Source organism: Pogoniulus pusillus, chromosome 26 (assembly GCF_015220805.1).
Source record: "Pogoniulus pusillus isolate bPogPus1 chromosome 26, bPogPus1.pri, whole genome shotgun sequence".
NCBI lineage: Eukaryota > Metazoa > Chordata > Aves > Piciformes > Lybiidae > Pogoniulus > Pogoniulus pusillus.
The window spans coordinates 1767326-1794569 of NC_087289.1; the positions used below are offsets into that span (position 1 = coordinate 1767326).

The 27244-nt window shown below is 53.7% G+C and overlaps 1 protein-coding gene across 3 annotated transcripts in view; it reads right to left on the bottom strand.

Moving 5' to 3' along the window:
• ARHGEF26 (Rho guanine nucleotide exchange factor 26) overlaps nucleotides 1-27244 on the bottom strand; it is a 174806-nt gene that overhangs the window by 42312 nt on the left and 105250 nt on the right. For 2 of the 3 annotated variants that reach the window (XM_064164851.1, XM_064164852.1), the window contains 2 exons: nucleotides 26141-26256; nucleotides 8326-8465 (listed from right to left, as the gene is read on the bottom strand). The gene's annotated coding sequence lies outside the window, so the exon portion shown is untranslated. The remainder of the gene's footprint in view (nucleotides 1-8325; nucleotides 8466-26140; nucleotides 26257-27244) is intronic. The other variant, XM_064164853.1, reaches the window with a different exon arrangement.

The following is a 27244-nucleotide window of genomic DNA, read 5'->3' on the forward strand; positions in this document are numbered from 1 at the left end:
GAGCAGACACAAAAGGCTTTGCTGTGGGGACTGGACCTGCAGCACGCCAAGCAGTACAGACAGGGTGGCTGAGGCCTTGCTTGTGGAGCCCTGCCTCTGTTTTAGGGGAGCTCAGAGGGCTGGAGAACAGCTGGGGGGGGTTGTAAGAGGAGGTTCTGGGGTGTGCATTTGGGCTGGAGTCCAACTGGGGTTGGGAGGGTTGTAGGTGAGCTCCAAGGGATGCTATGGGGCTGGAGACCAACAGGGAAGTTTTAGGAGAGGGTTCTGTGGGGGTGCAGAGCTGGCCCTGGCTGCCCATCTGTGACACAGGAGGTTGCTGAGAGCAGTGAGAGCCCTGTCCCCAGGGTAGAAAAAGCCCAGGGGTGGTAGAGAAGTGCTCCAGTCACTATGGCTGGCAGGAGCAGGGGAGGCTCATTTTCCTGAGAGTGTCCATCCAAAAACCCTCTGGGTTTCTGCTTGCCAGGTGCCCAATCCTGAGCTGACACTTAAGCAGTCTGAAAGCTGAGGTGATGATTGTGCTTGCCACAAGAAAGGAATTTCATTAGAGAAATGTCCAAGAGAAGGGCTGCCATCAGACTTGGTGGCACGTTGCACTGCAGGGCTTCTAGCCAAACCCCCCTCCTCCTCCAACCACACACCTGAGTATGGAATCAGAGGAGAAGGAGCCAGGGCAGCCTTGCACGGGATGTAATCCTCTCTGGTGCACCAACTCATGCATATTTGCCAGCTCAAGCTCAACACAGTAACTTGCTTGGTTAAAAACAGGCACCCACTCAAACCCTTGGCTGAACCTGAAGGGCCAGGGGAAAAATGGTCAGGTTTGCAGTTGTTTTCTCCAGACTTGCAGGAGTTCATCTATCATTGAATAGGATGTAAAGAAATAAGATACTATTCATGCTGAGCCTAATCAGTAGGAAGTAAACAAGCAGAAAGAAAGAGGAGAATATCTAGGGAAAAGGCAACCAGTTGGTAAGCTTCAGATGGGTTCATTCTTCTACCAGGAGAATTCCATCTTACTAAGGATGAAATCCAGCAAAGCACAACAAACCTAAAATTGACACATTTGTACCTCTCACAAATGAGCCCAAACTGTGCAAACTGCCACAGCAACTGGGCTGGCTCAGGAGCAGTGTGGGCAGCAGGGCAAGGGAGGTTCTTCTGCCCCTGTGCTCAGCACTGCTCAGGCCACCCCTGGAGTGCTGTGTCCAGTTCTGGGCTCCTCCCTTGCAGAGAGATGTTGAGGTGCTGGAAGGTGTTGAGAGAAGGGCAGCAAGGCTGGGGAGGGGCCTGGAGCACAGCCCTGTGAGGAGAGGCTGAGGGAGCTGGGGGGGTGCAGCCTGCAGCAGAGGAGGCTCAGGGCAGAGCTCATTGCTGCCTGCAGCTGCCTGCAGGGAGGCTGTAGCCAGGTGGGGTTGGGCTCTCTCCTGATCTAGGGCAGGGTGTCCCTGCACATGGCAGAGGAGTTGGAACTAGATGGTCCTTGTGGTCCCTTCCAACCCTGACTGATTCTATGATTCTATGTTTCATCTGCCAGGCACCCAGGGACAGAAGAAGGACACAGCCTCAAGCTGTGCCAGGGCAGGTCTAGGTTGGATGTGAGGAGGAAGTTCCTGGCAGAGAGAGTGATTGGCATTGTAATGGGCTGCCCAGGGAGGTGGTGGAGTGGCTGTGCCTGGAGGTGTGCAGGCAAAGCCTGGCTGGGGCACTTAGTGCCATGGTCTGGTTGGTTGGGCAGGGCTGGGTGCTAGGTTGGGCTGGCTGAGCTTGGAGCTCTCTTCCAACCTGCCTGATTCTATGATTCTAAATGCCAGTTCAGTTGTCACTTGGGATTTCACAGCCTCCTGCACTGACTGGAAAGCAAACTCCCTCAGATTATTAATTCTACCATTTATTTCTGAGCTCTCCATATGAAACTGCTGAGGAACTGGATGGAGTTGCAGCACAGGACTTAACTCATCAATCCTAATTATTAATAGCTGAGGTAATCAGCTTTTACAAGGTTATTCTCTGACACATCCTTATTCACTGTGATGCAATTACAGGAATAACTTTGGTTTCTGAACAGCCACCTCAGTGTTCAGATTCATAGCCAGTGGAAAAAAAGCAAAGAAATAAAAGCCTTAGAATGAAATTGCCAGCACAAGCAAAGTAAAACCAACTCTATAATTTAAGAGAAGGAAGACATTTAAATGTAGTTATTAACACCTCATGCAAAGGAAACTCTGGCTGTAAAATCACTGCAGTGTTTTGCTGGAGGTGAAAAACCCTGAAAGGAGGCAGGGAAAGGAAGTCCTTCTCTAGGGTCTCTTGCAGGCCACTCACCCTTTGCTTGTCAAGTGCACAACTTTGGCTGTGAAGCAGTTGGGGGTCTGCTAGGGCTGGGTGCTAGGTTGGACTGGATGATCTTGGAGGCCTTTTCCAACCTGTTTGATTCTATGATTCTCTGCTTCCTACCAAACAACAAAACAGGAGGCAAAATACTTGGGACACTTTCAATGTTCAATCTCAAAACCCTTGTCACAGAACCCTAGAATGGTTTAGGTTGGAAGGGACCTCAAAGCTCAGCCAGATCCAACCCCCCTGCCATAGGCAGGGACACCTCCCACTAGAACAGGTTGCTCAAGGCCTCATCCAACCTGGCCTTGAACACCTCCAGGGAGGTTGTGGAGCACAGAATCACCCAATGTGATCGAAGCCCAACCCCACCTGGCTACAGCCTCCCTGCAGGCAGCTGCAGGCAGCAATGAGCTCTGCCCTGAGCCTCCTCTGCTGCAGGCTGCACACCCCCATCTCACTCAGCCTCTCCTCACAGGGCTGTGCTCCAGGCCCCTCCCCAGCCTTGCTGCCCTGCTCTGGGCACCTTCCAGCACCTCAACATCTCTCTGCAATGGAGGAGCCCAGAACTGGACACAGCACTCCAGGGGTGGCCTGAGCAGTGCTGAGCACAGGGGCACAAGATCCTCCCTTGTCCTGCTGCCCACACTGCTCCTGAGCCAGCCCAGGATGCCATTGGCTCTGCTGCCCACCTGGGCACTGCTGCCTCCTCTGCAGCTCCTCTCTCCCAGCACCCCCAGGGCCCTCTGCTCTCAGCCACTCTGGCCCCAGCCTGGAGTGCTGCTTGCGGTTGTTGTGGCCAAAGTGCAGAATCCTGCCCTTGGCCTTGTTCAGTCTCATCCAATTGGCCTCTGCCCACCCATCCAGCCTGGCCAGGTCCCTCTGCAGGGCTCTCCTACCCTCCAACAGCTCCACACCTGCTCCTAGCTTGGTGTCATCTGCAAACTGACTGATGCTGGACTCAATCCCCTGCTCCAGATCATCAGTAAAGATACTGAACAGGACTGGGCTCAGTTGCCAAATAAACTGATCTTCCTCCATGTGCTGTGTCACTGCTTCTTGATCCATCCTTTTCCCAGCCCTATCTCCCAGCCCGTTGTAGGGTGTGAATCTCATCTCAGCAGCTCTAAAAAGGTCCTTTCTATAGGAGAACAGTTAAGGAAAGGTCTGTGAAAAATGGGGACAAGCTCTTTTAAACTGCTTCCTACAGCTCTTAAGCTGTTGCTGTTTGAAGAGTCCAGCAGGAAGACAAGGCAAGGCACTTCAAACACTTGCTAACAAAGGCACTGGAGCCTTGCTTGCCATAGCTGAGGACATTTGGTGGTTGCCATTAGAAACTAAAGAAAGCTTAGGAGCCTGCAGAGGCATGTCTGTGTAGTTAAAGGATGCTGTTTTCTCTCTGCTTGCTCTTCATTCTTTCTCTTTGTCTGCATGTGGCACAGAAAATGCCTGAACAAATGACAAGAGGAAAAGAGGGGCATGACTGAGGGCAGCTCTACCAAATGCTGCTGCTCTAAATTTGGGGGTTGTGGAGGGTTTTTTTTCCCCCTTGGTTTTTAAAGGAATGAACATTCTGCTCACACAGGAATGACTGGAGAACCACTGTGTGAGCATCACAGAATGGGTCAGGCTGGAAGGGACCTCAAGGATCAGCCAGTTCCAACCCCCCTGCCATAGGCAGGGACACCTCCCACTAGAACAGGTTGCTCAAGGCCTCACCCAGCCTGGTCCTGAACACCTCCAGGGAGGTTGTGGAGCACAGAAGCACCCAATGTGATCAAAGATCACATTGGGTGCTTCTGTGCTCCACAACCTCCCTGGGCAACCTGTGCCAGTGTCTCACCACCCTCACTGGCAAGAATTTCTTCCTCATCACCAGACCCTTGCCAGCCTTATAGTGAGGAATTTCTTCCTAGGATCCAATCTAAACCTATCCTCCTACAATTTAAATCCATTTCTCTTTGTCCCACAGAAAAGTCCTTCTGCAGCTTTGCTGCAGGATCCCTTCAGCTATAGGAAGGCAGCTCTAAGGTCCCCCCTGGAGTCTGAACAACCCCAGCTGCCTCAGCCTATCCTCATAGCAGAGGTGCTCCAGCCCCTGGATCATCTTTGTGGCCTGGTTTCAACCTCTCAGTGTCCCTTTTATAGCAGGGACACCAGCACTGGATGCAGTATTCAAGGTGAGGTCTCAGCAGAGCAGGGTCAAGGGGGAGAATCATCTCTTTAGATCAGAAGGTGCCATATTCCACCTTGCCCTCTTCACATGGCAGCTGGGTAAGGACTTATCATAGAGTCACAGAATCAGTCAGGGCTGGAAGTGACCTCCAGGATCATCCTTGTATCCCACAAGCAGAGACACCTCCCACTAGAAGAGGATGCTCAGAGCCACATCTAACCTGGCCTTGAGCACCTCCCTGGGCAACCTGTGCCAGTCTCACCACCCTCACTGTAACAGGATGCCCAGGGAGGCTCCTGCTCTGCTTCCTTCATGGCAGCTCCTGAGTGGGTCTGAGTCACACTGCCATTCTCTGCAGCTGGAGCAGGAGTCCCCTGCTCTGCAGCTCCTTTCAGGCTGGGGGTCTCCAACCTCTCTGTGTCACTGAACTTGGCCAGTCTGCCCCTGCACCTCCCAGTGAAATGAGGTCCCCACTGCTGAAAATCCACACCACCTACCACTAAAGGTAGGGCTGCAGCCTCCCCAGAGGAGGCAGGTGATGGAAATGGAGATTTCCAGAGCTGAATTTCTCAGGTTAGATCCCTCAGCTCTCTTTAATGCTCTGCCCAAATTAGGCTGCTTTTCAGAAAGGCTGAATCTGAGTTACTTTCACACACGCAGAGAAGTGATGAACCCAGAGTTGTGCCCTGGATTTCTCCTCTGCTGCTTTAAAAGGCAGGAATTCTATGAAAGCCATGGCAAAAGGAGCAGAAAATGGAAGCTTCTATCTCTTTTCTCTAATGAGCTGGACTCTGAAGTGTGCCTTTCCTCCTTAAATTCAGGTTTCCCATTTGTAGTCTCCACATCCAGATTCTATGCTTCATTTGGTTTCTTGGCTGAGGTTCCTCCAGTGGAAACTATGCCCCAGTGCATATGTAGCAGTGAGGTCCTGGCTCCTTGACAGGCTGCGGGGCTGTTCCAAGCTGGGGCCAGAATGGCTGAGAGCAGCCAGGCAGAGAGGGACCTGGGGGTGCTGGTAGAGAGGAGCTGAAGAGGAGGCAGCAGAGTGCCCAGGTGGGCAGCAGAGCCAATGGCATCCTGGGCTGGCTCAGGAGCAGTGTGGGCAGCAGGACAAGGGAGGTTCTTGTGCCCCTGTGCTCAGCACTGCTCAGTGCTCCAGTTCTGGGCTCCTCCATTGCAGACAGATGTTGAGGTGCTGGAAGGTGTTTGGAGAAGGGCAGCAAGGCTGGGGAGGGGCCTGGAGCACAGCCCTGTGAGGAGAGGCTGAGGGAGCTGGGGGTGTGCAGCCTGCAGCAGAGGAGGCTCAGGGCAGAGCTCATTGCTGCCTGCAGCTGCCTGCAGGGAGGCTGTAGCCAGGTGGGGTTGGGCTCTGCTGCCAGGCAGCCAGGGACAGAAGAAGGGGACACAGCCTAAAGCTGTGCCAGGGCAGGTCTAGGCTGGATGTTAGGATGAAATTGTTGGCAGAGAGAGTGATTGGCATTGGAATGGGCTGCCCAGGGAGGTGGTGGAGTCTGTGTGGCTGGAGGTGTTGCAGCCAAGCCTGGCTGGGGCACTTAGTGCCATGGTCTGGTTGGTTGGGCAGGGCTGGGTGCTAGGCTGGGCTAGGTTGGAACTCTCTGCCAACCTGCCTGATTCTATGAGTCTATGATTCAGCTGCAGTAGGACTGTTTGGAGCTGAACAAAGTGAGTTTGATAGAGTTCCCCACTCTTGTTAGTGAGAGGCTGCTCTCCCTTTCCCCCAGCCCCTTCCACAGGCCAGTGTGCTGTGTGGGTTGCCCAGATGATGAGTCAGTAGCTGTTTGTGTAAGACTGCTCCTGACCTAAAACATTTGCAGAAATTGGCACTTCTTTTGCTCTTTTTCCTCTTCAAGCTATTAGAAGTGTTCCTAATTTGACTCTGAACCCACTAATTAGCTCAAATACATTTTAATTAGTGGGATTTATTCTGTTGTTGTGTTTCCAAAATTCAGCTGTACAGCTCAGGCTGAGGCTGGGGAGGTTTGGATTGGACATTAGGAGAAAGTTTTTCACAGAGAGAGTGGTCAGGGACTGGAATGAGCTGCCCAGGGAGGTGGTGGAGTCACCCAGCCTGGATGTGTTTCAGGGTGGTTTGGATGTGGTACTTGGGGCTGTGGTTTAAGGTGAATCTTGTGGAGCAGGGTTCTAGGTTGGGCTTGGTGCTGCTGAGGGGCTCTGCCAGCCTGCATGTTCCTGGGGTTCTGTAGTTGTGTGATTCCCTAGACTCAGATCTTCTCTCCTGCACAGAGGAGATCTCCCTCTGTTCTTTCAGATCTCCTGTTCAACAGCCTGTGCTCAGTGAAAGCCTGGGCAGAGGAGCTGGGGTTACTGTCACATTTTATTCCATCAGCCAGGGGCTGCCTCCTGCTGCAGAAGCAGAGCATCAGAGAAGGTCTCAACAGAGCGAGAGGGCAATGTGCTTGCACAGGTCCCACGAGAGCAAAGCCTTGCAGAAGCACAGCTGATGAAGCACTTTGGTTGTAATGGTAGTTCTGGTAGTTGAAAGTCTAGAACTGATGGGTGCTGTCATTTGGAAGGCAACAAAGGAGAGGGGAGATGTAAGCCACAGCATTGCAGGGAAGAGAAGAAAGACTTGCAGCTGGATGCCACAGCAAGCGAGGAACGGGAAGCCTGAGAACATTTCTAATGAGACTGAAAAGAGGAGGGGGGGGAAGATGGAGGTAGAGACACTGAGCCAAGAACACAATCCCAAAAGGGAGCCCTGGAATCAAAAGGAAGGGAAGAAAAAAGAAAGCAGTGGCTGGAGCAAGTGTGGCTTTGCCAAGAGCCTGTGTCTGGGGCAGAGCAGCTCAGCGCCGGCAGAAGCAGAACACTTGGCCGAGAGTGCTGCTTTTATCTGTGGAACAAGTCCCCTTAGACAGAACACCACCAGTGCCTCTCACTTGCTTTCAGAATCAATCACAGGCTAAGTTTAGCCCTGAAATCAAAGTGAAGGTGATCAAGCCTTGGAAAAGGCCTCCAGAGAGGCAGTGCTGGCCCCAAAGTAAGCAGAAAGCGCTGCAGAGCGCAGGCTGCTCCAGACCCCTGAACGCGGAGTGTGAAGGCTTTGCAAGCTGCTCTGCAGGAGGGTGCTGTGAAGTGTGGGCCTACAGCTGCAAGCCCACATTCCTTACCTAGTTGGGAAGAGCTTCTAGGAGCCAGAGCCTTCCTCAGAGGATGAGGACGAGGAACTCAGCTGAGTTCCAGCGGCTTTCTAAAGGCCAAGTGCCTGAGGCTGGAAGTGAGCCAGCACTCAGTGCTTGTAGAAACAAAACCTGAGCTGCCCTGAGTGTGCCGGGACAGCCCCTTGGACATTTGCATGATCCATTAGGCTGAGCAGCAGCTCTGAGCAGTGCTTGGGGGAGCTGGAGAAAGCCATCTGAGCTCGTACACAGGCTGGGACTGCTCAGGAGTCTGATTCTGCAGCACCGGTGACGGTGCCCTGCGGGCTCCTGCACGGTTAGGAGCAGCTCTGTGGGTTGTTGTTCCAACACTGCTCCTGCCTGAACGTGGTCTCACTGTGCTTTGGGTTTTTAGCTGTACAGACTGCTGTGGCTTTTGAATCATAGAATCAAGTAGGGTGGAAGAGAGCTCCAAGCTCATCCAGCCCAACCTAGCACCCAGCCCTGCCCAACCAACCAGACCATGGCACTAAGTGCCCCAGCCAGGCTTGGCTTCAACACCTCCAGGCATGGCCACTCCACCACCTCCCTGGGCAGCCCATTCCAATGGCACTGAATTATGCTCCAATAGGGTAGAGAGGGAAAAAAAAGGTGAGAGTGGATCAAGATACTCACACCTACAGCAAGAATGTTTCTTTGTAGCTCTCAGAAGATTTTGCCTGGCTCCATCCCAGCAAGCTGTGTGCTGTTAAATGCACATCTCTGGAGTCGTGTGGTGTCAAAGGGCTTCTTTTGCAGTTGCATTCAAAATTTCTCTGGAGATGAAAGGCAAATAAAAGGGCTGAAAATAATTTAAAATGCAGTCTGAAAGCAAGGGAAAAAAAACAAACACCAAAGATTAACCTTTGTGCCATTAGAATAGAAGAGAATCAACCAGGCTGGAAGAGACCTCCAAGATCATCCAGTCCAACCTACTGCACATCAGCCAGGTTGGAAGAGACCTCCAAGATCATCCAGTCCAACCTACACACATCAACCAGGCTGGAAGAGACCTCCAAGATCATCCAGTCCAACCTACTGCACATCAACCAGGTTGGAAGAGACCTCCAAGAGCATCCAGTCCAACCTATTGCCCAGAGAACACGAGCAGCAGCATCTCTATGAGACTGTGAAGTGTTTCCTCTTCTTGTTTCTGTGTGGTCTTTCTCAACACAGTGGGCAAATAAGAAGAGAGGCAGCAACTGGCTGGCAGCTTCTGTCCTGAGCTCTGAGTGAAGCTGGCAGCTGTCAGGCCAGCACTGAGAACCACCTCACAACATCTGTTTGCTGGATGAAGCAGAAGCAGTGATGCTGCTCTTGGTTTATTCAGTGGCAAAAGCCACAGGCAGAAGGAAAGAGAGAAGATGCTTTGCTGTCTGAGGCAAGAGAAGAGGTGTTCCAAGGCAGTTTACCCAGCCTGACACCTCCTTGCTCAAAACCATAATTAATTAGCTCTTCAAGTGGCAAAAATTGCCCAAATCCTGGATCTTAGTTATAGACTCTTTAATAAGAGCTCAGGGATGTTAAATATCAGGTAAAAGCCTCCAAGAGGTGAACTCTCATGTGCCAAATGGGAGAGAATGACCATTTCTGTGCAGCAAGGTTCTTCTCCAACCAGATACTTGCTGGGGACCTTACTGTACCTTGGTGTGTGCCTTCCTGGGCTCCTGTGACTTGGCAACAGCTCTGCAGCAGAGCTCACGGGAAAGGAATTTGGCCTGAGCCAGGGCACGATCCACACCTCTCCAGCTGTGTAACTACTCATGCTTTATGATCCCTTCAGTTAAGCCTGTCCAAACTCCCTTGTAAATGCTCTTAAGTGAGTTGACTGATTCAGGATTAATTTTTAATCTCAGCTCACACAAGCCAGGTTTAAACAGATTTGAGTGCATCCAGAGAGGATACAATAAACCCCACAGCTGGCTGTGGACAGCTGGGTCGTGGAAGGGACTCCTGCAGTAGCTCTGACACTGAATTCAGCCCATCTAGAGAAGCAGCAAGGTGCAAACAGCCCTCAGCCAGTGTAAGCAGAATGACAGCCTTCCTTTTTTACTTCATTTTCTTCTGGTGGAATAAAAACACAGAACTTTTTAGAGGCATGGGCAAACTAAAATGCAAATTCAGACCCTAAATAAACGTGGGAATGTTTTCTGCAGAGCACAGAGACAGGAGTATGCCTTAATGCAACAGGCACAGGATCCTTCCTCTCATGCCCTGCTTCTCTCATCCTTGCTGTTGATGGTTAACTTGATTTCTGCTAATGGTGCAGAACTTCAGAGCGTGAGCAGACTCACTCTGAGCCTAGCTGAGGCACCAAAGCTTCTTCATGCGTTCTAATTCGGTGATAGAAGGAGAGGAAATGGCCTGAAACTGTGCCAGGGGAGGTTCAGGCTGGAGATTAGGAACAATTTCTTTGCTGCAAGCGTGGTCAGGCATTGACACAGGTTGCCCAGGGAGGTGGTGGAGCTGGCATCCCTGCAGGTGTTCAAGAAACACAGTGCAGGTTGGACTCCAAGATCTCCAGAGGTCCCTCCCAACCCTAACATCCTGTGATCCTGTGACATGGCACTTGGAGACATGGGTTAGAATTAGAGAATCAGGCAGGTTGGCAGAGAGCTCCAAGCTCATCCAGTCCAGCCTAGCACCCAGCCCTGGCCAATCAATCAGACCATGGTGCTAAGTGCCCCATACAGGCTTGGCTTGAACACCTCCAGCGACTCCACTACCTGCACCTGGGTTAGAGGCCACAGTGGTGTTGGGTGGAATATTGGACTGGATGATCTTGGGAGGCTTTTCCAGCCCAAACGATTCCATGATTCTGTGATGTTTCCATGATTCTAACAGGGCCTGCAGTGGAGCCTTTTGCCTGGTACCTGAGCAGCCTGCAAGGAGTCAAGCTGCAACTCGGCAGCAATTTAGAGTTTAAAAACCCATCCCCAAATCTCCTGAGAACTCCAAGAGAAATACTTAAGCCAGAAGGAAGAGCACAGCCAGCTGCAGATGTTCTTATCCTCTTGAGTGAGAACCTAGAAATGCTTGAAATACTCCAGATAGCTCTGGCTGGCCAGCAAAGGCCAGGGCAGATCTGTGTCTTGGCTTGAAGTGAACCATTAACAGAGCAGTCCAATGGCAGTGATAAAAACCACACTAATATTCTTGGCCTGAAGTACTTCCACTGCAAGCAGCCATCCAAAACCAATGCTGCACAAATGGAGATGCTTCCAATGGTGGGGGAAAAACATCTATGGAGCATGCTTCTGTGCTACAAAGTTCTGCAGAGCTGATCTTTGACATGCAGGAGATTCATCATTAGTCCACTGTGTTAGAGCAGAAGAGGTCTGCTCTGAAGCTGGAGACTGCAAGCAGCCTTTCCCAGTGTCCTGCTCTGACCTAAAGACTTAGCTCAATTACAGTCTAAGTAGAAACCTTTCTTTGCCCTTCCCACAGTCCAGTTCTGATTTCTGAATCACCCTGCTGACTGAATTTGTGGCTACCAGAGAATCACAGCAAGGCTTAGGCTGGAAGAGACCTCAGAGGTCACCTAACACACCCTCGCTGCCCTGGGCAGGGACACCTCTCAGCTAGCCCAGCTTGCTCAAGGCCCCATCTAACCTGGCCTTGAACATCTCCAGGGAGGGGGCATCTCTTCTCAGACCCCACCTGGAGTCCTGTGTGCACTTCTGGAGCCCCCAACACAAGCAGGACATGGAAGTGTTGGAGCCAGGCCAGAAGAGGCCACCAAGATGCTGAGAGGGCTGCAGCAGCTCTGCTCTGAGCACAGGCTGAGAGAGTTGGGGCTGTGCAGCCTGGAGAAGAGAAGGTTTCCAGGAGAGCTTGGAGTGGCCTTGCAGGATGTGCAGGGGGCTCCAGGAGGGCTGTGGAGGGACTACTGACAGGGTCTGGTAATGATAGGAGGAGGAGGAATGGGTTTGAAGTGGCAGAGGGGAGATTGAAAGTGGATATTAGGAAAGGGTTCTTTGCAGGGAGGGTGGTGAGACACTGGCACAGGTTGCCCAGGGAGGTTGTGGAGCACAGAAGCACCCAATGTGATCAAAGATCACATTGGGTGCTTCTGTGCTCCACAACCTCCCTGAAGGTGTTCAGGACCAGGCTGGATGAGGCCTTGAGCAACCTGTTCTAGTGAGAGGTGTCCACTGCACCCACAAAGATGCTGAACAAGACTGGCCCCAGGACTGATCAGCTCTTCAGCCAATACAACTGCATTTGTTAGGTGTACAAACAGGGAATGGATATGGAAAGGGAGAAGGAAAAAGAGGAAAGCCTTTCTGGTTTATGCATCATAACCCTGCCAGAGCCTGCACTTATAAACCATATACAAGGCATTTTTTTTCCCCTCACCATGTCTCAACTAACTGCACAGTCTTCAAGCACCCAGAGCAGCTCCTCTGCTCCTTGCACTAGCTGGTGTCTGTGTAAAATCTCAGCTCAAGCTGTCTCCAATCTTCTCATCTGCCTTTTTTATCTCCCCCATGGAGCAAACTCTGCTTCCTCTTTTCCCTGGAGAAAAGCACAACAAAATGATGGCTTCAATCCACTGAAAACATTAAATCACAGCCTTTGGCTCCATCCTTGTAACTGGAAGCCCATTCATGTGACAGCTCATGCCCTGAGAGCTGGCTGGCACCTTCCCCGTGCCCAGGATAGGCCAGCAGGGGCAGTTCCCTGCCTCTGTTCCATAGGTGTGGAAGCAGCAGGGCCACAGCCTGTGCCAAGGGTGCTGCACAGGGAGGGGAGAGGAGAGAGGGGTGCGTGGGCTTGGGAGGAGCATCTAAACACTGCTTCTGTTCCACCTACTGCCAGCAAGGAATTCTGTGCCACACAGTATTGAATCTATATGTTCAGCTGTAGGAATGCCCTTTGGTTTGTCCCTGCTGATCCACCTCCCTCTGTCCAGTCACCAAACACATGCACTGCTGCCTGGCTGTCCTGACTGGCTCCTGAAGCTCTTTTTGCCCAGATATAAAGAGATCCAGGCTCAGATAAAGGCACACAGGAGTGGGCATAAGGACAAGAGCCAACTCCCTGTTCCTGATGCTTACAGATATGCCCCCAAAGCTCTATGGGCAGAGCAAATGTCCACCTCTCCTTCCGCAGGGATGGTACCTTGGGTGGAGGCCAGGGTGGAGAAGCTGGGAGCAGGTTCATAGGATCAGAATCATAGAACCAGTCAGGGTTGGAAGGGACCACAAGGATCAGCCACTTCCAACCCCCTGTCATCCCCAGGGACACCTCACACCAGAGCAGGCTGCCCACAGCCTCAGCCAGCCTGGCCTCAAACACCTCCAGGGATCAGGCTCCCACCACCTCCCTGGGCAGCCCCTGCCAGGCTCTCACCACCCTCATGCTGAAGAACACAGGAGGGTGGTGAGACCCTGGAAGAGGTTGCACAGGAAGGACTCAAGAGGCCCTTGGCAGGGCTGTGGAAGCCTGTGAAAAAGGTCCCCTGTGGAATGAGGCAGCAGTCCCAAGGGGAAGTGGAGCTGAGAGGGGAGCTCTGGCTTCTGGCCCATCCAGCTCTTGGTCTCCTCACTCGGGCTGCCAGGAGAGGCACAGCACCGCGCCACACGTGCTGCTGGGCAAGCTCTCTGCTCCTCTCAGCCTGTGCAGTTTGGTGAGGCTCACACCTGTAGCTCCCCACACACTCACACACACCTTTATTAACAGCCAGGCAGCTCAGGAGTCCCTCTGGCACAGGCTATTCCTCTTAACCCACCATGGGCAGTACCTGCCAGAGGAGCCCTCTGCACGCCAGCAGGAGGGGATTGTCCCCTTGGGCTCTGCTCTGGTACCTTGAGTACTGTGTTCAGTTTGGGGCACTGCAATACAAGAGAGATGTGGAGCTGCTGGAGAGAGTGCAGAGGAGGGCAAGGAAGCTGGGAAGGGCCTGGAGAATGAATCTGATGAGAAGTGACTGAGGGAGCTGGGGATGGGTAGTGTGAGGAAGAGGAGGCTGAGGGCAGACCTTGTTGCTGTCTACAGCTACCTGAAGGGACATTGTGGAGAGGCTGCTGCTGGGCTCTGCTCACAGGTAGTTGGACACAGAACAAGGGGGAATGGCCTCAAGCTGAGCCTGGGGAGGGTTAGACTGGACATTAGGGAAGAGAGTGGTCAGGGACTGGAATGAGCTGCCCAGGGAGGTGGTGGAGTCACCCAGCCTGGATGCATTTAAGGGTGGTTTGGATGTGGAGTGTGGGTCTATGGCTTAAGGTGAATCTTGCAGAGCAGGGCTCTAGGTTGGGCTTGGTGCTGCTGAGGGGCTCTGCCAGCCTGCATGGCTCTGGGGCTCTGTGCCCTGCATGCTCCAGGCCTGCTGGGCAGAGCAGCTGAGGTTAAGGAGCCTGCACAGTCTATCAGCCCATGTGCTGAACACGCTGTGTGGGGCACTGCACACACTCCCAACTGCCTTGTCAGTCTGAGTCTGAGCTCTCTTTATCAGGAAGGGCACTGTCTGCCCTTGTCCCACCCCAAAGGGAACAGCTCTTTCTCTCATTTGTGTAAAGGGAGGACAAGCAAATCATGAATCCCAAGATGGGTTCCTCCTTCCAGAGTACAAAGATCACATTGGGTGCTTCTGTGCTCCACAACCTCCCTGAAGGTGTTCAAAACCAGGTTGGAAGTGGCCTTGAGTGACCTCTTCTAGTGGGAGATGTCCCTGCCTATGGCAGGGGATTGGAACTGGATGATCTTTGAGGTCCCTTCCAACCTAACCCATTCTGTGACTCTTAAAGGGAAAAAGGGAAGGGGGAACTACCTCCTACATTTCTACACCTATGAAAGGTAAGGCAGAGAGCTCAAGTGCCATGCCCTGGAGATGAATTCCTTTCTCACAGCCCTGCTCAGCAGACACTGTGTCCTTACAGGGAGAAGGATGTGGATGGAACAAAACATGAGCAGAGGGAGAGTGTCCAAGACAGGCGAAAACAAGGGAGGAACAGGCAGTTCCAAACTGTTCACAGGCCAAGACCCCATCAGTGGAACGAGCACATGACTTAATCATGCTCATAAATAAGGCCTCTGTTTGCATGTCCATGCTCTGAGAGAACCTCTTTGCCAGGCTTCATTCTCCCCCTGCCATGCCTGGCTGTGGGGCAGGGCTCAGGCAGGGCAGCAGTAACAAGGTCCATCGGCAGCTACAAGGTTTGGCTGCCCAGGACCTGCCCAGCTCAGGTTCCATGTGGCTCCTGCTGTCTTGTGCCACAAGGGCCTTGCAGTGGTGCCAATGCCTTGTGCCCAGTCAGCTAGAGGTGCTGCTCATCCCCCAGCACCAGCCTGAATTGTGTTCAAGGCAAATCTTCTGAGTGCCATCCTGCTCAGGGACCTTTCTGCAGGAAGGAGATGTCCTCTTACAGCTCACAGATGTCAGGGGTTGGGAGGGACCCAAGGAGAACATCCAGTCCAAGCCCCCTGCCAGAGCAGGACCACACATTCTAGCTCAGGGCACACAGGAACACATCCAGACAGGCCTGGAAAGGCTCCAGAGAAGGAGACTCCACAACCTCTCTGGGCAGCCTGTGCCAGGGCTCTGGGACCCTTCCAGTCAAGAAGTTCCCCCTTGTGCTGAGCTGGAACCTCCTGTGCTGCAGCTTCCATCCACTGCTGCTTGTCCTATCCCAAGGAGCAGTGAGCAGAGCCTGTCCCCCCCTCCTGACCCCCAGCCCTCAGATAGCTATAAACATTTATTAGCTCCCCTCTCAGTCTTCTCTTCTCCAGCCTAAGCAGCCCCAGGCCCCTCAGCCTCTCCTCACCAGGCAGTGCTCCAGTCCCCTCATCATCCTCATAGCCCTCCCTTGGACCCCCTCCAGCAGATCCCTGTCCCTCTTCAACTGGGGAGCCCAAAACTGAAGGCAGTGCCCAAGATGAGGTCTCACCCAGGCAAGAGTAGAGTCAGGGGAGAACCTTATCCAGTGTCCAGCTAGCAGCACCCATCCCTCAGCACCACCCAGCTCCTTAGTGCCTAATCATATACAGCTCCAGGGCACTGTTTGTGCCCAGAGAAGTCAGAGACTTGTTCTCATTCACCCAAACAAGTTCCCTGACTCTATTCTTCTCAGAGCTCAGCAAAGAGACCAAACCCCAGGCTAAATTCCTGCTGACCCAACCTCATTTTCCTTCTGCCCACTTAAGAGCTGCAGCCAGGACACCTCCTGTGATAACTGGACATGAATCAGTAGCTCTTTTCCCCTTCCACATCAGAATAAGACCTCCACGTTGGCCTGCCAATCATATTGCTCCAGAACCAATGCCACAGAGCTCAGGCAGAGAAACTCAACCAACATTTTAAGCAGGGATTATAGAGTCACAGGATGGGTTAGGTTGGAAGGGACCTCAAAGCTCAGCCAGTTCCAACCCCCCTGCCACAGGCAGGGACTAGAACAGGTTGCTCAAAGCCTCATCAAACCTGGTCCTGAACATCTCCAGGGAGGTTGTGGAGCACAGAAGCACCCAATGTGATCTTTGATCACATTGGGTGCTTCTGTGCTCCACAACCTCCCTGAGCAACCTGTGCCAGTGTCTCACCACCCTCACTTCTTCCTAGCATCCACTTCCAATCTGCCCTCTGCCAGTCAAACCCCATTCCTCCCCACCCTGGCAGCAAGCAGCAGCTAAATCCCTGGCCAAGCACCCGAGTCTGCAAGAGATAAATGCATGGCAGCAGCCCCAGGGAGCAGCCCAAGGATTATCTGCAGACAGCAGCAACTGACCCTGAGCTCCAGACACTGTTTTTTCTCACAGTGCCTTTGACTCCCTGAGCTGCCTCCACTGCAGCCTGCCCTTATCTGTCTCAGCCTCCCTCCTGCATTCCTGCTCCCTATTCCCTGGGTTAAAGCCTGCCACTGGGCAGGCATGAAGGAACCATCCTGGTTTTCTCTTTGCATACTGCAGCAATTAGCAGCCATGTCCTGGTGCCCTGCCAATGGCTTTTCCTGAGAGACTTGCCCAGGCAAACACAGCCTCCCACAAATCCCACTGCACCTTCAGATTTCTCCCTCCAGCAGACTTACAGCTTGCTCCTAGGACCTCTCATAGATGGTGACTCCAGCACTGCTCCAGGCAGACCAATACAGTATTTGAGAAGCCTCTCTGGGAAGAAATATTTCCTAACATCCTGAACATACCCTGGCACAGCCTGAAACCATTGCATAGAATCACAGAATGAAGCAGGTTGGAGGAGACCTCCAAGCTCATCCAGCCCAACCTAGCACCCAGCTCTGCCCAACCAACCAGACCATGGCACTAAGTGCCCCAGCCAGGCTTGGCTGCAACACCTCCAGCCACAGAGACTCCACCACCTCCCTGGGCAGCCCATTCCAATGCCAATCACTCTCTCTGACAACAACTTCCTAACAACATCCAGCCTAGACCTGCCCTGGCACAGCTTGAGGCTGTGTCCCCTTGTTCTATCCCTGGCTGCCTGGCAGCAGAGCCCAACCCCACCTGGCTACAGCCTCCCTGCAGGCAGCTGCAGACAGCAATGAGCTCTGCCCTGAGCCTCCCCTGCTGCAGGCTGCACACCCCCAGCTCCCTCAGCCTCTCCTCACAGGGGTCTGCTCCAGGCCCCTCCCCAGCCTTACTGCCCTTCTCTCAACACCTTCCAGCACCTCAACATCTGTCTGCAATGGAGGAGCCCAGAACTGGACACAGCACTCCAGAGGTGGCCTGAGCAGTGCTGAGCACAGGGGCAGAAGAACCTCCCTTGTCCTGCTGCCCACACTGCTCCTGAGCCAGCCCAGGATGCCATTGGCTCTGCTGCCCACCTGGGCACACTGCTTTCTGCTTGCTCCCTTTGCTGTGGCTGCTGCAAAGAGATGATCCTTAGCAGAGTGCTTTGCACAAAAGCATTGTTAAGTGACAGCTGCACTTAGGGGTTAGGCTGTCTTCAGCTAAAGGAAGAAACAAATGAGTGGCAGCTGCCCAGGGAGGTGGTGAGGTCACTATCCCTGGAGGTGTTGCAGCCAAGCCTGGCTGGGGCACTTAGTGCCATGGTCTGGTTGGTTGGGCAGGGCTGGGTGCTAGGTTGGGCTGGATGAGCTTGCAGGTCTCTTGCAACGTGGTTGATTCTGTGATTCTCTGAATCACTGGAGAGCAGGAGCCTCAGATGCACATTTCCCCTCTCCAGCCACGACTCCCTGGCTGTTGATTGCACTATTCCAGCCCTGATGCACACATCTGGCATTAATAACAAACAGAACAGGGCTTGTAACAAGCCTCCCACTGCTGTCGGCTGCAGCCCATGAAAGCAAACAGAAAACAGTTATTTATAAACCCCCTGAATCACAAAGAGAGCATTGGAGAGGCTGCAGCAGAGATCTGCACAGTTTATCACTGCACTTCAGCTTATCTGATCCCTAAGGAAATGAGGAGCAAACCTCCCTCCTGGCTGTAGCAGCTGTGGTACCTCCCAGCCTCACCAGTGTGTCAGGCAGGTCACTGTAACTGCCACAGGATGCTGGGCAGAGCTCTCTGGACCACCTTTTGCCCAGCCTGAGCTTGAGCCACTGGTCAGGTTTCAGCTCAGCTCAGAACACTGAGTGCTGCTTTCCCTTTCTGCAGGGAAAAAGGTCAATTACTTTGATCACAGATTGAAAGAAAGAGAAGTAAATGTGGTGGGTTAGGGACCTTCCCTCCCCTCCCCCTGCTGAAATGCACAGGCCCAGCTCAGGTGGCTTGGAAATAAGAGAAAGCTGTGACTCATGGAATCATAGCAGCAGTCAGGGCTGGAAGGGACCACAAGAATCATCCAGTGCCAACCCCCCTGCCATGCCCAGGGACACCCTACCCTAGAGCAGGCTGCCCACAGCCTCAGCCAGCCTGGCCTCAAACCCCTCCAGCCATGGGGCCTCAACCACCTCCCTGGGCAACCACTGCCAGGCTCTCACCACTCTCATGCTCAACATCCAGTCCAAATCTCCCCACCTCCAGCTTTGCTTCATCCCCCCCCGGTCCTGGCACTCCCTGACAGCCTAAAAAGTCCCTCCCCAGCATTTTTGTAGCCCCCTTCAGATGCTGGAAGGCCACAAGAAGGTCACCTGGGAGCCTCCTTTGCTCCAGCCTGCACAGCCCCAACTCTTTCAGGCTGTGCTCACAGCAGAGCTGCTGCAGCCTCTGAGCATCCTCCTGGCCCTGCTCTGGACACTCTCCAGCATCTCCAGTCTAAATCTGTCCTCCTCAGGCTCAAAGCCTTTCCCTCTCACCCTCTCACCACAAGCCTTTATAAAAAGTCCCTTTCCAGCTCTCCTGCAGCCACCTTCAGGTACCAGAAGGCTGCTCTAAGGTCTCTTCAGGACCTTCATTTCTCCAGGCTGAACAGTCCCAACTCTCTCAGCCTGTCCCCACAGGGGAGGTTCTCCTGCCCTCTGAGCACCTTCATGACCTCTTCTGGACTCTCTCCAGCAGTTCCATGTCTCTCTTCTGCTACAGGCACCAGAAGTGGATGCCATGCCCCAGGTGGGCTCTCAGCAGAGCAGAGGGGCAGAATCACCTCTCTTGCTCTGCTGGTCACACTGCTTTTGATGCATCCCAGGATACAGATTCTGATTGACTTCACTTTTCAGTTCCAAGTGAGCAAATGCTCCCCAGAAGCCAAGGCTGAGTTAGCACATGGGGGAAGAAGGGGTTAAAGTTGCAAAGAAGATTCATTAGTGACTGTCCATATGGCCTGGCCATACAAATGTATGAATAGATTAGTGACTAACCCAATCTTCGTGTCCTAGGAGGAGCCAACAGCCTCCCTCTCCATGTGTGTGTGGCAGGGTGTGACTGTGCTAGCTATGACTGCACACCTCACAGGAGAAACTGCTGCCTTAGTACTGCAGGCTAAAACCTGCAGCAAACCTCCATCCAGCTCCTAAGTCTGGAGCAGACTTTGCATAGAATCAGGCAGGTTGGCAGAGAGCTCCAAGCTCAGCCAGCCCAACCTAGCACCCAGCCCTGCCCAACCAACCAGACCATGGCACTAAGTGCCCCAGCCAGGCTTGGCTGCAACACCTCCAGCCACAGCCACTCCACCACCTCCCTGGGCAGCCCATTCCAATGCCAATCACTCTCACTGGCAAGAGCTTTTCTCACCACCCTCACTTCTTCCTAACATTCACTTTCAATCTCCCCTCTGCCACTCCAAACCCATTCCTCCTTCTCCTCTCATTACCAGACCTTGTCAATAGTCCCTCCCCAGCCCTCCTGCAGCCCCCTGCAGATCCTGCAAGGCCACTCCAAGCTCTCCTGGAAGCCTTCTCCTCTCCAGGCTGCACAGCCCCAACTCTCTCAGCCTGTGCTCACAGCAGAGCTGCTGCAGCCCTCTCAGCATCTTGGTGGCCTTCTCTGGACTGTTTCCAACACTTCCATGTCCTGCTTGTGCTGGGGGCTCCAGAACTGCAGGTGAGATCTGAGGAGAGCAGAGCCAAGGGGCAGAATCCCCTCCCTTGCCCTGTGCCCACACTGCTCTTGCTGCAGCCAGCACAGGGCTAGTCCCTTTCTGTGCCCCTGCTTCCCATGGTGATAGAATATAGATAAAAGGGAAGTATGAGAGAGTGACTGTGGCCATTTAGTGCACAAATATTCCACTTTGGTGTAGATGCTACTGACATACACCTTGTTGTTATGTATAAAGCAGGCCAGGTAGCTATTTGGTTCCAACTGGGGCCACGAGAGCAGCCACAGCAGCCAGGGACAGCCACAGCAGCTCAGGACAGCCACAGCAGCCAGGGACAGCCACAGCAGCGCAGGACAGCCACAGCAGCCAGGGACAGCCACAGCTGCTCGGGACAGCCACAGCAGCTCGGGACAGCCACAGCAGCCAGGGACAGCCACAGCAGCCAGGGACAGCCACAGCTGCTCGGGACAGCCACAGCAGCCAGGGACAGCCACAGCTGCTCGGGACAGCCACAGCAGCCAGGGACAGCCACAGCAGCCAGGGACAGCCACAGCAGCCCGGGACAGCCACAGCAGCCAGGGACAGCCACAGCAGCCCGGGACAGCCACAGCAGCCAGGGACAGCCACAGCAGCTCAGGACAGCCACAGCAGCCAGGGACAGCCACAGCTGCTCAGGACAGCCACAGCAGCTCAGGACAGCCACAGCAGCCAGGGACAGCCACAGCTGCTCGGGACAGCCACAGCAGCCAGGGACAGCCACAGCAGCTCGGGACAGCCACAGCAGCCAGGGACAGCCACAGCAGCCAGGGACAGCAGTGGCTTGAAGAGAAAGGCTATGAAATGAGGTGTTTCAGGCCAGGCTGGCTGAGGCTGTGGGCAGCCTGCTCTAGGGTAGGGTGTCCCTGCCCATGGCAGGGGGGTTGGACCTCGATAATCCTTGTGGTCCCTTCCAACCCAGCCTGGTTGCATGACTCTAAATGTGTTTGCAAATAGAAAAGCCCTTAGCAAAGAGGCTCAGAGGTGAAGGGTTTAAGTGACCTGCTTGTTTTCAAGTCTGCAGTACTTATCAAAGTGCTGGCACCAAAAGCAATGCCAGGATTCCTTCTGCCCTGGAAGCTGCCAAGCTTCTCTCTCTCAGCTGCACATGGCTGCTTGTGGGAAGTGCCCTTTCCAGAGAAGAGAAAGAACAAACCAAACCTGCCAGAAGAATGCTGCCTGCCATCCCTTTCCCCAGTCTGTCAGCAGGCACTTAGAGATCATTGGAGCACATTAAAATGTTGAATTTTGGTTACCCACAGATCTTGCTCCTTAAAGAGGGACCCAAGAGACCCTTACACTTGGAACAGAGCCTCCAGGAACACGTTAACACAGCTCTCTCCATCACCCTTCTGATCCCAGCCTGCCCCAAGCCAGGTTGCAAAAGAACATTCTTCTTTGCCATGTGCCTAGGCAGAGCTCACAGCCAGAGGAGAAATGATTAGAAAGATGAAAAAGGGAGAGGGAATCAAAGAGGGAAAATATCTCCAGAGAGCAGATACTCAAAAGGCTGCAGCCTAAAGTCTGAGAACTGGCAGGTGGCCAAAAAGCATCCTGAGTGCAGGAGACATGGGGGATTGCAAGGAATTGGCAGGCAGACATCAGGGGAGATGCCAAATGAGAGCACACAAAGAGAGTGAAATGAGTCAGAACTTAGGGAAGGAGATAGAAGAAAGAAAACTCAGTGCAAAGGGAGCATGAGAAAAAGATGGAGACAGGACCTGGGACTTGCAGCTTTAAAATGCAGGACAAAACTCACTGAAAAATCTCATTCACCAGATTCAGCCTGAGAGAGAGAAAGGAGAGACAGGCCCAGGTGCTGGGGCACAGAGTGAAAGGCTCTGGCAGGGGATCTGGGACAAAGGGAGAGTGCAGAGAAAGCACTGAATCAAAGCCCAGAATCCCTCCTGGGCAGAGCAGCCTGCAGGTTTCTACTACCATTTCTGCCTCCTTACCATAGAATCAGGCAGGTTGGAAGAGAGCTCCAAGCTCAGCCAGCCCAACCTAGCACCCAGCCCTGCCCAACCAACCAGACCATGGCACTAAGTGCCCCAGCCAGGCTTGGCTGCAACACCTCCAGCCACAGAGACTCCACCACCTCCCTGGGCAGCCCATTCCAATGCCCATTTTCCCTTTTGATAGAGAGCTATCCTTTTTTCCACCCCCAGCAGCACGGGAAGCACAAGCAGGCTTGGAGCCTTGTGTGAAGCTGAATTAGATCAGCTAAGAAGCAGTGGGTGGGTGTGGAGGAGGGCAGGTGGGCTGGCTCCACCTTCCCCAAACCTCTCCTCTGGATGAGCACACAGCTGGGTATGGCAGAGCAGGAAAAGCAGGAGCCAGTAGGTGGGTGTCAAGCTGGTGAAACTTTACAGAGCAGAGATAAGAGCTTAGCACCTGGGGGCTGCTCAGGACCAAGAGTAAGGAGTATCTACCCAGCAGGGCTAGCTGACCTTTAAAGGTCACTGCCAGCCCAAAGCACTCTGAGTCCATGCTCTGCTCCACAGCAGCACTTACACTGGCTGCTAAATGCAGTAGTCCAAGTCACCTCCAGCAGAGCACAGATGGACTTTAGCCAGCTGATTTCTTTAACTGAACCTCAAGACACTCAAGTCAACAGTGGAGCTGCCTCAGCTCCTCAGCTGGTGCCACACAGAGCAGTGATGGTGCTTTAGGATCACTACAGTGACTTCTGCTTTCTGCATCAGTGCACAAACAGCCTGGAATGGGAAGCAGGGCTCTGAAACGGAACCTTCCCTGGCCCCTTCAGGAGGGGGCATCCCCATTTGCTGTCAGGATCCAGAATGGTTTTACCCACTGATGTGGTTTTGTTAGGAACTACATCTCCATGGCTGGGGAGCAGCCCTGAGGAACAGGCCCTGGGGGTCTGGGCTGATGCAAAGCTCCACAGGAGCCTGCAGTGTGAGTGCAGCCCAGACACAACCCTGTGCTGGCTGCAGCAAGAGCAGTGTGGGCACAGGGCAAGGGAGGGGATTCTGCCCCTTGGCTCTGCTCTCCTCACACCCCACCTGCAGTCCTGGGGGCAGTGCTGGAGCCCCCAGCACAAGCAGGACATGGAAGTGTTGGAGCCAGCCCAGAGGAGGCCACCAAGATGCTGAGAGGGCTGCAGCAGCTCTGCTCTGAGCACAGGCTGAGAGAGTTGGGGCTGTGCAGGCTGGAGAGGAGAAGGCTTCCAGGAGACCTTGGAGTGGCCTTGCAGGATCTGCAGGGGGCTGCAGGAGGGCTGGAGAGGGACTATTGACAAGGTCTGGTAATGGCAGGAGGAGGAGGAATGGGTTTGAAGTGGCAGAGGGGAGATTGGAAGTGGATGTTAGGAAGAAGTGAGGGTGGTGAGAGACTGGCAGAGGCTGCCCAGGGAGGTTGTGGGGCACAGAAGCACCCAAAGTGATCAAAGATCCCATTCTGTGCTTCTGTGCTCCACAACCTCCCTGGAGGTGTTCAGGGCCAGGTTGGATGAGTCCTTGAGCAAGCTGTTCTAGTGGGAGGTGTCCCTGCCTATGGCAGGGGGTTGGAATGGGATGATCTTTGAGGTCCCTTCCAACCTCACCCACTCTGTGATTCTGCCTCTGTAGAGCACTATGATGCCCAAGACCCAAACCCTGCAGAGCAGAGCAGCTTGTGAGCGCGAGATGGATCTGACCATCCAGCACCCAGCACTTCTGGGGGGGGAGAGCAAAGCAGAGGGACCTGACAGATGACAGCCACAGCTTCAGGAATGGGAAAGGCATCAGGGATTTGGGGGAAATCAACCAAAGGCAGCAAGGGTCCCCCAGGAGCTAGCAGCAGGTGATGGCTGAGTATGGCCTCGTGTGTTTACCCAGCAGAAGGGCTTGGAGATGTTGCTGTGTTGTAGCAGCAGCCAAGCAGCTATTTTTAAACTCCCTTGATTCAACACATATGGGCTGCATTCTGACAAGGAGGAAGGACCCTCTGATGTAGTAAGTGAGGCTGCCACTAGACAGAGCTCTTCATCTGGTTTTTAAGCTCAGAAATGTTTCTGAGGCTGGTTGCTGCTGCTCGGCAATCCAAGAGGGGTTTGTCCTTTAGCCTATAGCTTATGGAGATGCCCCCAAAGCTCTGTGGGCAGAGCAAAAGTCCACATCCCCTTCAGCAGGGATGGGAGCGTGGGTGGAGAAGCTGGGAGCAGGTTCATAGGATCACAATCACAATCAGTCAGGGTTGGAAGGGACCACAAGGATCAGTCAGCTCCAACCCCCCTGCCATAGGCAGGGACACCTCCCTCTAGAACAGGTCCCTCAAGGCCTCATCCAGCCTGGCCTTGAACACCTCCAGGGAGGGTGTGGAGCACAGAAGCACCCAATGTGATCAAAGATCCCATTCTGTGCTTCTGTGCTCCACAACCTCCCTGGGAAACCTGTGCCAGTGTCTCACCACCCTCACTTCTTCCTAACATCCACTTTCAATCTCCCCTCTGCCAGTTCAAACCTTGTCAATAGTCCCTCCCCAGCCCTCCTGGAGCCCCCTCCAGATCCTGGAAGGCCACTTCAAGGTCTCCTCCAAGCCTTCTCCAGACTGCAGAGCCCCAACTCTGGGCTGCAGGTCACTCAAGGCCTCATCCAACCTGGCCTTGGACACCTCCAGGAGGGGAGCATCCCTGGGCAGCCTGTGCCAGTGTCTCACCACCTTCACTGTCAAGAAATCCTTTCTTAGCTGCTTGAGAGATTCCAGCACAGAGCCACAAGGATGATGAAGGGAATGGAACATGTCTGTAATGAAGAGAGCCTGAGGGAGCTGGGGCAGTGTTGCCTGGGGAGGAGGAGACTGAGGCTGCTCTCATTCACGTTTATGTGCAGGTGAGTGGCAGGAGGCTGGAGCCAGGCTCTGCTGGGGGATGCCAGTGCCAGCACAAGGGGCAGTGGTGGAAGCTGAGGCAGAGGAAGTTTCATTTAAACAGGAGGAGGAATTTTTACCCTGTGAGGCTGACAGAACCTTAGAACAGGCTGCCCAGGGGGGTTGTGGAGTCTCCCTCTCTGGAGATATCCAAACCCTGCCTGGATGTGTTGCTGTGTGATCTGCTCTGGGTGCTCCTGCTCTGGCAGGGGTTGGACTGGATGAGCCTTGGAGGTCCCTTGCAGCCCCTGCCCTTCTGTGACTCTGTCATCTCCAATCTAAACCTGCTCTCCTCAAGTACAAATCTGTGGTTTCATCACCAGGTAATGTGTCCCACTGCCCATCACAGAGCAGCAGTTCCTCCTGCCACTAAAGCAGAGCTCACCCCAGGAATTGCATGCTGGTTGCCAATCCCTGGAGCTCTGCCAGCTCAGAGCACCTACCTATCTACTCTTTTCTCATCGATGTGGGGTAAGCCACATCTTCACTAAAGAAAGGCCCTCACGCTGGGAGGGAGAAGAGATCAGCCTAAGCACAGGTTCTCCAGGCCCACACCCTGATTTGCATTGCAGGCACCCCCCAGCAGAGCAGGAACTGCTGGAATTTCTGCAGCTGTAGCTCCAGCATTGATATGATCTTGGGACTGGGGCTCCATCAGCTGGGAAGCCTCAGCCAGCTCTTGCAGGCTCAACTTCTTGCACAGCCCACGTGTGCAGGGGCCTGGTGGGAGCAATCTCCAGTGGGAATTCACTGCCCTGCAGCATCAGGGCTGGGTTCTTAGGTACTGTTTCAGGGTCAGGCAAAGTAAGTGCTAAGGCAGGGAAGACACAGAATCAGAATCACAGAATCAGGCAGGTGGGAAGAGAGCTCCAAGCTCACCCAGCCCAACCTAGCACCCAGCCCTGCCCAACCAACCAGACCATGGCACTAAGTGCCCCAGCCAGGCTTGGCTGCAACACCTCCAGGCACACAGACTCCACCACCTCCCTGGGCAGCCCATTCCAGTGCCAATCACTCTCTCTGACAACAACTTCCTAACAACATCCAGCCTAGACCTCCCTCTCTGAGGACATGTCAAAGCTACAACAGGGATTAAACTGCCTACACATCACATTTCAGAGCCTTAGGTAAGGCATTTATAGCTTAAGAACATACCTGGAAAACCTTTGGCTCTTCCTCCTTGCTTACTCAGCCAAATCTTCCTTTCCACGCTTGCTTTCTGTCAGCCTTTGCCTGGGTCCCAGCATTAGTCACTGCCTTTTGCTCCAGACCTGCATGGCAATTGGAGGCAGCTTTGTCAGCTTCAGGACTGCAAGACACCCCTGTAGATTTAAGCCCCAGCTGAATGTTACATCCTCAGTGCTTTCATGGAGCTTTAGGGTGAGGGTGTGTGGAGCTTGGAAGGTTTCCTCCTGCAGGTTTGCAGCTGTGCCTGCATTTCACATGCCAGTCACAGGCTTCTCTCCCATTTACCCTTCTACACCTCAAGTGCTGCGTGCAGGTTTGGGCCCCTCACTCCAAGGAGGGCATTGAGGGGATGGAGTAGGTCCAGAGAAGGGCAATGAAGCTGGGGAAAGGTCTGGAGAACAGGGCTGGGGAGGAGCAGCTGAGGGAGCTGGGGGTGTTTAGTCTGGAGAAGAGGAGGCTGAGGGGAGACCTCATCACTCTCTACAGCTCCCTGAGAGGAGGTTGGAGCCAGCTGAGAGTTAGTTTCTTCTCCTAAGGAATGAGTGGTAGGAGAGGAAAAAGCCTCAGGTTGCACCAAGGGAGGTTTAGGTTGGATAACAGAAGAAAAACTCTGCACTGAGAGGGTTCTCAGAGCCTGGCACCTGCCCAGGCAGGAGGTTGAATCCTTATCCCCACAGTGGTTTAAAAAGGGCAGAGCTGTGGTGCTGAGGGCTATGGATCACAGCTCACAGATGTCAGGGGTTGGAAGGGACCAAAGAGCTCATCCAGTCCAACCCCCTGCCAGAGCAGGACCACACAATCCAGCTCAGGGCACACAGGAACACATCCAGACAGGCCTGGAAAGGCTCCACACAAGGAGACTCCACAACCCCTCTGACCAGCCTGTGCCAGGGCTCTGGGACCCTTCCAGTCAAGAAGTTCCCCCTTGTGTTGAGCTGGAACCTCCTGTGCTGCAGCTTCCATCCATTGCTGCTTGTCCTGTGCCAGGGAGCAGTGAGCAGAGCCTGTCCCCCCCTCCTGACCTCCAGCCCTCAGATAGCCATAAACATTGACTAAATCCCCTCTCAGTCT